Source organism: Marmota marmota, unplaced genomic scaffold (genome assembly GCF_001458135.2).
Source record: "Marmota marmota marmota unplaced genomic scaffold, marMar, whole genome shotgun sequence".
Lineage (NCBI taxonomy): Eukaryota > Metazoa > Chordata > Mammalia > Rodentia > Sciuridae > Marmota > Marmota marmota.
The window spans coordinates 8,338,245-8,347,567 of NW_025999945.1; the positions used below are offsets into that span (position 1 = coordinate 8,338,245).

Here is a 9,323-nt window from a genome sequence, read left to right on the forward strand (position 1 = left end):
GGAGAATTCATGGAAAGGTGAGGAAGAAACATAAGTCTCTGTGTTTCTAAACAGAACTGCTTGGAGCAAACCTACCTTATTGGACTCATCTTCTTTCTATTTATAGCAGAGAAGAGGTACATATAGTGGACAGGGGTTCTATTATAAGAAGAACCAAGTGACAATCTGCTGTGACACTCATGTACCCTTGAGCAAGATCCTACCTCAGTCTGAGTTTTCTCAAAAAAAAAAAACAAGAATAATACAGGCTTCTACATACAGTCATTACAGAAATTAGCAAAAATAATGAATCTGACCACTATTTATAAACTCAATACAAATGTGATTTCCATAAATGCATTACTATGTAAAAACTTCATTGAACAAAGCCATGGAGATATCCTGCTGGGAGCCATTAGCCAAGTAGGTCTGACAATTTCCTTGCCAGCGTACCCCATGTTGCAATGACATTGAATGTAGGTGACCTTGCTCAAGGACCAGGGCGGATTAGGGTGTTCCCGGTTTAACATAATCGGGTTTAGGGCGTTCCCAGTTTAGGTTCCAGGTTTAAGGTTTAAGATTATTCCTGCTGGGAATAGGGCGTATCCTGCTGCCTGAGTTCCCCTTGAGTTCTCACGGGATTCAGACAGTATATTTTTGGAGATAGAAGCCCAGTGGAGGTGGATTTGGGCAGAGAACGTGGATTTCCCCAGAACATGATTGTAGACGGCTGGTGTGAGTTCGGGAATAAAGAGTTGCTGTTTGAATCTACAAGCTCTGATTAATTAAACAACAAGCAATGTGGCTTAAGGACCGTGCCTGGTAGGTTGTCCAATTCAACATATGGTTCTTACCCGTCATCGGAAAACTGACCTTTAGGCGTCAGCCTCCTGTCTTAGGTTGATACCACTGCAATTGGATCATACCCGTCACTGACTACCGGTCCAGCATACAGCCATTGGCCCCCAAATTTTAGACCATCACTAGCAGAAGGGAGGAGGATACAGAAATGCCACGACACCAAGCCAATTGACGGCTCCTTGGGAAAAATTGCATCACTGGTGACACCATCAGCAAAGATATGTCAGCACTACCACAATTAACATGGGGTACGCTGGCAAGGAAATTGTCAGACCTACTTGGCTAATGGCTCCCAGCATCATCCCTTAGGCTTTATTAGTGTGAAATTGTATCCACTTAACCAGGGGCATTTGGTAAACTAAAGCTCAATGTGACATAAAACCTAAATGGATATAAGCCTAACTTTGCTTTTTATTGTTTGAGCCACCTGCAGAAAGATGACAAACTTCTATATTCAGGAGATAACTCTGCTCCCCTCTCAGAGCGGTTGAGATGCTTTGTGAATTGTGAAATCTGAAGGTGTTTTGTAAACTACAAGATGGCATAAACATTTGAGGCTTGTTCCTGTAAGAGATAGAAAGGGCAGGGCATTAGTTTTGAGATCCACTGATATCCCATCTGTACGCCACCTACCCCACCTAATCCCTGCGCCAAAAGACCAGAAGACCAGCTGATAGGCAGGCAGGATCTCAAACATGACTTTCCATCAGCAGGTTAAGAAACTCAAGGGGCTATGGGGAGATGCCGGTCAAATGATATAAACTTTCAGTTAGATAGGATGAATAAATTCAGAGATCTATTGTACAACTTGGTGGTTAGAGTTAATAACAATGTATTGTATTCTTAAAAATCACTAAGAATAAATTTCAAGTGTTCTCACCACCAAAACAATAAATATGTGGGATAATACATATGTTAACTGGATGAAACATATGTTAACTAATTTAGCCATTTCATATTTCAAAAATCAAGCTGTATGTGATAATATATGTGTATGAGATACAATATGAAAAATAAATATATAATATGCAAATTTTCTCAATTAAAAAAATTTAAATAAATGATTAAAAGAAAGATAAGGGAAAGACACCAGAATGCAAGCTTCCCCTGCAAGTATGCACAGAGAAGAGGCTGTTTGAGGATACAGCAAGACAGCCATCTGTCTACAAGCCTATAAGAGAGGTCTCACCAGAAACCAACCGTAATGGCACATGGACCTCGGATTGCCTGGCTTCGGGCTTCAGGACTGTGAGGAAAAAAAAAACACAATTCTTTTGTTTTAACTGAAAGAAAAAGAAACTCAGTGTTCTCTGAGTTTCAGGGCAAAATTCAGTCCCTAGGGGGGCAGGAGGTGGGGGAGTTGAGATACTGGTCAGCAAGCAAGTTAGCCACTGTCAGCAGGTATCTCTGCAGTTCCCACACATTTGTTTAGTGATGGAACTGCTGCTGGCTGAGCCTCTTATTATGCCTCATATTTCAGGTGTAGGATTGTAAGTCTGTGCCTTGGAAGAACTGGGCTTGGATGGCCTAGAGAACAATTAAGGACTTAGGAGTTGGCAAAGGCCTTATAGAGCAAAGCTGCTCACACTAACTAAAATTAAGGAAGTGAGCTATTTGGGACAGTAAAAATGCCACTCAGGGAGGAGGGAATCAGGCTGGAAAGGAGAGAAATAGGGAACAGAAGCTGCTTGGGAGCAGACAGGAAGTTCAGGTGGTCACAAGAGCCAGCAGGTGGAACCTGAGCAGATGGGCTGCTCCCAGCCACAGCCACTTCCAGGAGAAATTGCAGTAAATTTAGGAGTGGGCTTAGCAGTGAGGTGAGCTAAGGAGACTCACCCCAACAACAGCCTCCAGCCTCATACCTTTCAAATGAGCTCTCATTTTCTTACCAAATTTTACTCAAAACCCAGAAAGAAATGTGATATCATGTTTACAACCAAGAGGTAACAACACTTCTTGCATACTTTCCCTCTTGTGACATATAGCATTAAACAGGACGATATTTTTATTAAAAAAAAAAAAAACAACTGCTGGATGTATCTTATGGGGGTAAAGATCTACTTGGCAAGAAAACTATAGCTTTAAACTGATGATCCTCAAACTTTAGCTTATGGAGGCCTGGGGTATAGCTCAGTTGGTAGAGTACTTGCTTTGCATGCACAAGGCCCCGGGTTCGATCCCCAGCACCAAACAAACAAACTTTAGCTTATGGCAGAATCATCTGAAAGCTTGTTAAAACAGCCTGTGCTGGACTCCAACCCCATAGTGTTTGATTCCTCGGGTCTCGAGTGGGACCCAAGAATCTGCATTTATAACAAGCTCCCAGGTGTTGGTGATGCTGCAGGGTCCACAACCCATACTTTAAGAATCACTGATCAAGATAATTAGGAACTCTTGACAGGAAGAAAAATAAAAATGCCTAAACTTCAGGGTAACAAATGCATGTTCTTATTATTAGCATTCCAGTTTTTTAATTTCAGACATGTCACTCCTCCCAGACATATCACTTAGCTTGCTAGTCAATTTCTCATTTTTGTGGAAAATATTCATAGAAACACTAAAAGTGATTCTAAAATGGAACTCTAAAATGGTTCACTGAACAAGAAATGCCATGAAGTTGAGTTCCCTTGGATGCTCTGAGGAGAATGTCAACATTGATATCTGTCCCCTGAAGGGACACAGAAACATCTCCCTCTAGCAGCATTTCCAAGGATGGTGCCAAAATCTTGTTTTTTGAGTCCCACGTTAGAGAATTCATCATTCATTGAATAATTCATTCAAGGAATGATCCCTCTCAGGACTATATAGAAACTCCTTTCTATGGAGACCAGTTCTATTAGATTTGGGACATTCTAGGTCAATGCTTTCTAATAGAAATAAAATGCAAGCCACATGTATAATTTTAAATTTAAAAAAGTAAAAAGAAAAAGTTGAAATTAATTCTAACAATATCATTTATTTACTCTAATACATGTAAAATATTAACATTTCAACATGTATGCACTGTAAAAATTATTAATGTTTTACATCCTTTTTTAATACCCAGTCTTTGAAATCCAGAATGTATGTTATACTTACAGCACATTTCAATTTGGAATAGCCACATTCTAAATGCTCCATAGTCTCATGTGGTTAGTGGCTATCTTATTGGACAGAGTAATTCAAGATATTTTCTTGGTAAGATCAAAAAGTGGCTTATCAGACACTAACTACTTCATTTTATTTTTTTCAGACACCAACTACTTTCAATAATTATTTTCTCTTGTGCCATCCAGCCAAAATTCCCCACTCTAGGTGTCCTGAAAAGTAGATCACTGTAACAGAGACTGATAATTGGACCCTAGTTATCCATTCTCTCTCTTCTGTATTAATGAAAATTTAAGCTAGGAATACAGCTACCTAGAATAATTTACATTTTCCCTTGAAGCTAGGGGAATACCATAGCACTACGTGTTGGTCAATGAAATGTAAACAAATTCATGCAGCACCTTCTTTAAGAAACAGCTGACATTGTCCTTTGCCCTTCACAACCTCCTTATTCCTTCCCATTGGCTGGAATACCAGATGGCGGTAATTAGAGCAACCATTTTGGACCATGAATTGACCTTGAAAATAAATGCCATACACTAGAATAGGAGCCAGTTCTGGGGGTTTCTTGGAGTAAATTATACTTTCTGACTTTAAAGAAAGAGAAACTTTTACTGGATTTAAGCCAATGTTGGTCCTCCAATTATGACTTTTAACTAAATCATGTTTGTTTCAGTCAGCTTTTCGTCACAGTGAAATACTCTACAAGAACAACTTAGAAGAGGAAAAGTTTATTTTGGCTCACAATTTCAGAGGTTCAGTCCATGAACTCCATCCATAGGTCTGGGCCCCAGGTGAGGAAGAACAACATGGTGGAAGGGTGTGGCAGAAGAAGATAATTCAGGACTTGGCAACTAGGAAACAGAGAAAGAACTCTGGGGCTCACCAAGGACAAAATAATATAAACCCTAAAGGCATGCCCCCAGTAACCTACTTCCTTCAGTCCCACTCTACCTGTCTACAGTTACCATCCAGTTAATCCATATCATTGGATCAATCCACTAATCAGGTTAAAGCTCTCATAATCTAATAATTTCACCTCTGTGAATGTTCATTCACACACTGTCTCAGGAGAGCTTTTGGGGGATATCTCATACCTAAACTATAACAACATTACCAACCATTCATCCCTGACCTGTGAACTTGTCACAGGTAGAAATCCCTAGGAAAGAAAGCTAACAGATGAATTGTACCTTTTTTTTTCCTTCTTATTTTTCCAAGTTGGGTTTATTTCACTTAACATGTTTAGTACAGTTCCATCCATTTCACTACAAATAACATAATTTCATTCTTCTATATGGCTGAATAAAACTACATTATGCATATGTATCACATTTTCTTTATTCATTCTTCCATTTATGTCCACCTAGTCTGATTTCATAGCTCAGTTATTATGTATTTCTAAAGTATAGTTACTTTAATTCTTTTGTATTAATATCAAAGAGTAATATAGCAGGGTCTTATGATAGTTCTATTTTTAAGAGTTTGAGAAACTTCTACACTGATTTCTATTATGGCTGTACCAATTTATATTTTTACTGACAGTGTACAAGAGTTCCTTTTTCCATGAGTTCTCATCAGCATTTATTGTTTTTTTGTTCTTGATGATTTTTTTATTTATATATGACAGCAGAATGCATTACAATTCTTATTACACATATAGAGCAAAATTTTTCATATCTCTGGTTGTATACAAAGTGCATGTATGAAGACATGAATTGGTGTGAATTGTATCTTTTTAATACAAAATTAAGATAATAACAATAGCTGGTAATTACTGAGCACTAATTTTATCAGGCTTTATGTTAATTATGTATCTCCTTCTATACAACAATCCCCATGGAAAAATGAAGAAATTTAAAAGAGATAAAGTAATTTACTCTAAGATTTATATTTTCTTTTCTATCAAAGTTAAAATTATAATGCAACACAGCATGATTACTATAACTTAAGTTTCACATGTATAACAGAGCCATCTTAAGTTAGGGAACCATGTGGTCAGAGTAGAACCATCTTAAAATTTGGAAATCATATGACTAGAGTGGCACCATTTTTAATTCCCTAACAAGTATCCAATCACAACTGTAGCTCTTTTCCATGCCCATCCCCCATTTTAAATTAGCTAATCACATGGACTGTACCTCTAAGGTTTCCTATCAGGAGTGAGTAGCAGTATCTCGTTAGGGATAAATATTGGTGGACTGTCCACCCTAGTGTACTTGCTTGCCAGATTCCCTTTGAGAATACACCCTTCTGAAGAAGTACAAATTTCTAAAATTTACCCAATTGCACATCGATAGACAATGGTGAAGCCAGGATTTGAATCCAGATCTGGATGACTTCATAAACCATGTTCTTTGTTGGATGTATCCCAACGGTTGGAATCTGGATCATACAACAGAAGGATAGAATGGGGCACACATATGGCTCCACAAAGTTAGCAAAAGCTCTGAATTTTTACTTGAATTCACTCTCTTATCCTGGCAAGATTCAATTAATTAGTAAAAATGTGAAGGTCAGCTGTGTTCTCATCACTTTGTTTTCTAAGGAAACAAGGCCATGTCACTTAAAGTCAGTCCTCCTTAAATTCAACTCTCCTGGGAGCTTTCCCACCTATTCAGGTGTTCTATTCTTCTTGTCATTCATTCATTTTAGCAACCTAAGGATTTAACTTGATTTATGTAGGATAAGTCATCAGACTTATTACTGCATTTCTAATAAGTAACATATTAAATTTACACCTGTGTTTAAAAAAACTAACAACTATTGAGCGCTTATTTTAAAAGATTATTTTAAGTACTCATCTCCTTTTAAGTTCACAATAACCCTCAAACTAGAGTTTGTGTTGTGTTGGTCACTGCCAGATCATCATCATATCATCTTACCTGGCAAATAGCAGGTCTGAAAGAACTGTTGAATGAATGAATGTATATCAGATACTTCTTAGGGCCACTTCCCATCCTCTCAGCCCCATTTGTCTCTTGTTCCAGCAGTTGCAGAGAGCAACACTATCCTACTCTGTGAGCAAATTCACATAGACAAAGGACAAGCTTCACCTGCACTTAACGTTTTGTTTTATTTGCCATGGTGATTCCTTTTCAACACAGAGGTCTAGGGCTCCAGGAAGCCACCCTGGCATCCATGCATGTGCAGAATGAAAGTATGAGGAAATTGACCCCTCTTGGTCACAGGGTATTCTTTGCTGCGAATACACTTCCTGTGGGCTTTCTCCTTCACATTAATCAGGTCACAGCTTAATGTCAGTTTTTGGTGAGACATTTCCCTGAGCCCCCAATCTAAAGAACTACTCTCATTCTATTATACTTGTCACTCTCATTTTGTCCCATTACCTGGCTTTGTTTTCTTCATAAAACTATAATAGGAAAAAATCATATTTTGTTAGCTTGTAGTTTTCCTTATGTATTCCATCTTCCCACTTGAGACTATAATCCATGAGCTCCATTAGAGATGTTAGCAACAGGGGCTGGGGATGTAGCTCAAGCGGTAGCATGCTCGCCTGCATGCGCGGGGCGATGGGTTCCATCCTCAGCACCACATTAAAAAAAATAAAATAAAGATGTTGTGTCTGCCGAGAACTAATAAAGATTGAAAAATTCTCTCTCTGTCTCTCTCTCTAAAAAAAAAAAAAAAGATGTTAGCAACATATAGAAGGCCAGTTAGTTCATATTTTTGAATGACAAATGATTCAAGTTACTGTTGCAAAATGCGATAGAATCAGGGTTATTCCGAGTGGGTTGGGCTGGCAACGATAAAACCACACAAACACAGAAAATACCTTTTGGGGGGTCAGGACAGCTCTGCAGCCTCAAGAATCAAGATCCCATTCTGGAAGGCACAGAGAGTAAGGGAGGCAAGAGGCAAGAGGCAGGCAAGAGAGCAAGCACACCTGAAACCCCCCTGTTTATTGGGGGAAACCATTCATTGAATATTCCACTCAAATAAGACAAGGGGTCATGTTTCAGGGGGTTGAATCTAGCTTCCTGATATCTTGTGGTCAGTAGATTGATCGACATCTTGGCATGTCACACCCATCTCAGGTGCCATGTGGGAACACAGGCAGAGCAAGGGGAAAGGGCACATGTGTGTCACACAGCCCAAAGAGCATGCAACGACAAGCCAGTCCTCCCATATGCTCAAATGCACATAACTCACATACACAGCCCATGGATGGCTCCCGACAAGTTACTAATCTTCGACAAGGACTGGCATTGACCAAATTCGATGAAGAGAAGTGTCCACATCTCCATGCACCCTGCCTGAATCATGAAGAATAAAATGTTCAGGCTCCCTGATAACATCCCATTGCCCTTGTGAAGGTGGCTATGGGCATGAAGAAGATAACTGGAATCAAACTGAAGAGAGAGGGTAGCAGCACCAAGGATATTAGAAACCTGCTGCTGAGCTACTTCTCAGGGACCTAGGGAAATAAGAATTGGTGCCATTTCCACTTATCAACAGGCAATATTTCCTGCTGTTGTTATTCCAGTTTTTTATACTGGTAAGCAGTATATAATTTCCTATGGAAACAAAAATATTCCTCTGATTTAGAAAACATAGTTAAAAAGCCAATTCTTTAGAGAATTTCTCCTCATTGTGCACAAAGTGAAAGTACTAGATGAAAAAAACATGAAGTCTTTCTCAGTATGCACATTATAAAGGTTAAATGTTGTCCCTCCCAAATAAAAATTTGAAAATTTGAAGGCCTAGTGCCCTGACTACATCAACCTAGAGACCCAGGGAGTTGAATATATTCATTCCTGTCCACCCTTTCCTCCTCACCTGGTGGCAGGTAGGGCTCATCGCCTGCTCTAGGCAAAACACATTTTAAAAGTAGGGCATTTAAAAATGACTCTGACATGGGTAATTTCTTCTTGCATGAAAAAAACCAGGAAAATAATTGCTCTAGAAATAACTGAATCACTGGGCACCTACGCCCAGCCCCACAAGGTGCCCCATGCCTGGGTGTAAGGTAAAAGCAGTTAATGATTCATACCAGTGGCCCAGAAGCTTTAGTAAAAAGTCTCCTCACAGTCATTGTAATGATTTAGAATGTTTTGCTGAAAAAAAACTCCTTCTCATTTGCACTTCATGCCTCTAAGCCACAAAGGTGCCACTTTCCCTGCTGCTGGGTGGAGAGTAGCAGGGATTTTGCAGTCATGCTCCCCAGTGGTATAAGCCCAGAAGCACAGAGCAGCCACCCCCATGCCTCTCCATTGTGACTGCCACCTCACTGCTGCTAGGCAAGAGATGATTGATAGCACTGGAATGTGGCCATGATTTGGCAAGATATAGAGTAGGTATCTATCATTATGGCTTTGGTGTCAGCATCCAAGCTTCAATTCAGGTTGGCGGGGCGGGGGGGGGGGGGGTAGGAA

The 9,323-nt window shown here is 39.5% G+C and overlaps 1 long non-coding RNA gene across 1 annotated transcript; it reads right to left on the reverse strand.

Annotated features, from left to right (window-relative positions):
- Positions 1-1,146: 1,146 nt before the first annotated feature.
- LOC125616431 lies at positions 1,147-7,469 on the reverse strand. The gene is made up of 5 exons (XR_007347061.1): positions 7,278-7,469; positions 6,210-6,312; positions 4,673-4,781; positions 2,030-2,086; positions 1,147-1,404 (listed from the first exon to the last, which is right to left on the reverse strand). It is a non-coding gene; the product is annotated as an uncharacterized LOC125616431 (long non-coding RNA).
- Between the last annotated feature and the right edge of the window lie 1,854 nt (positions 7,470-9,323).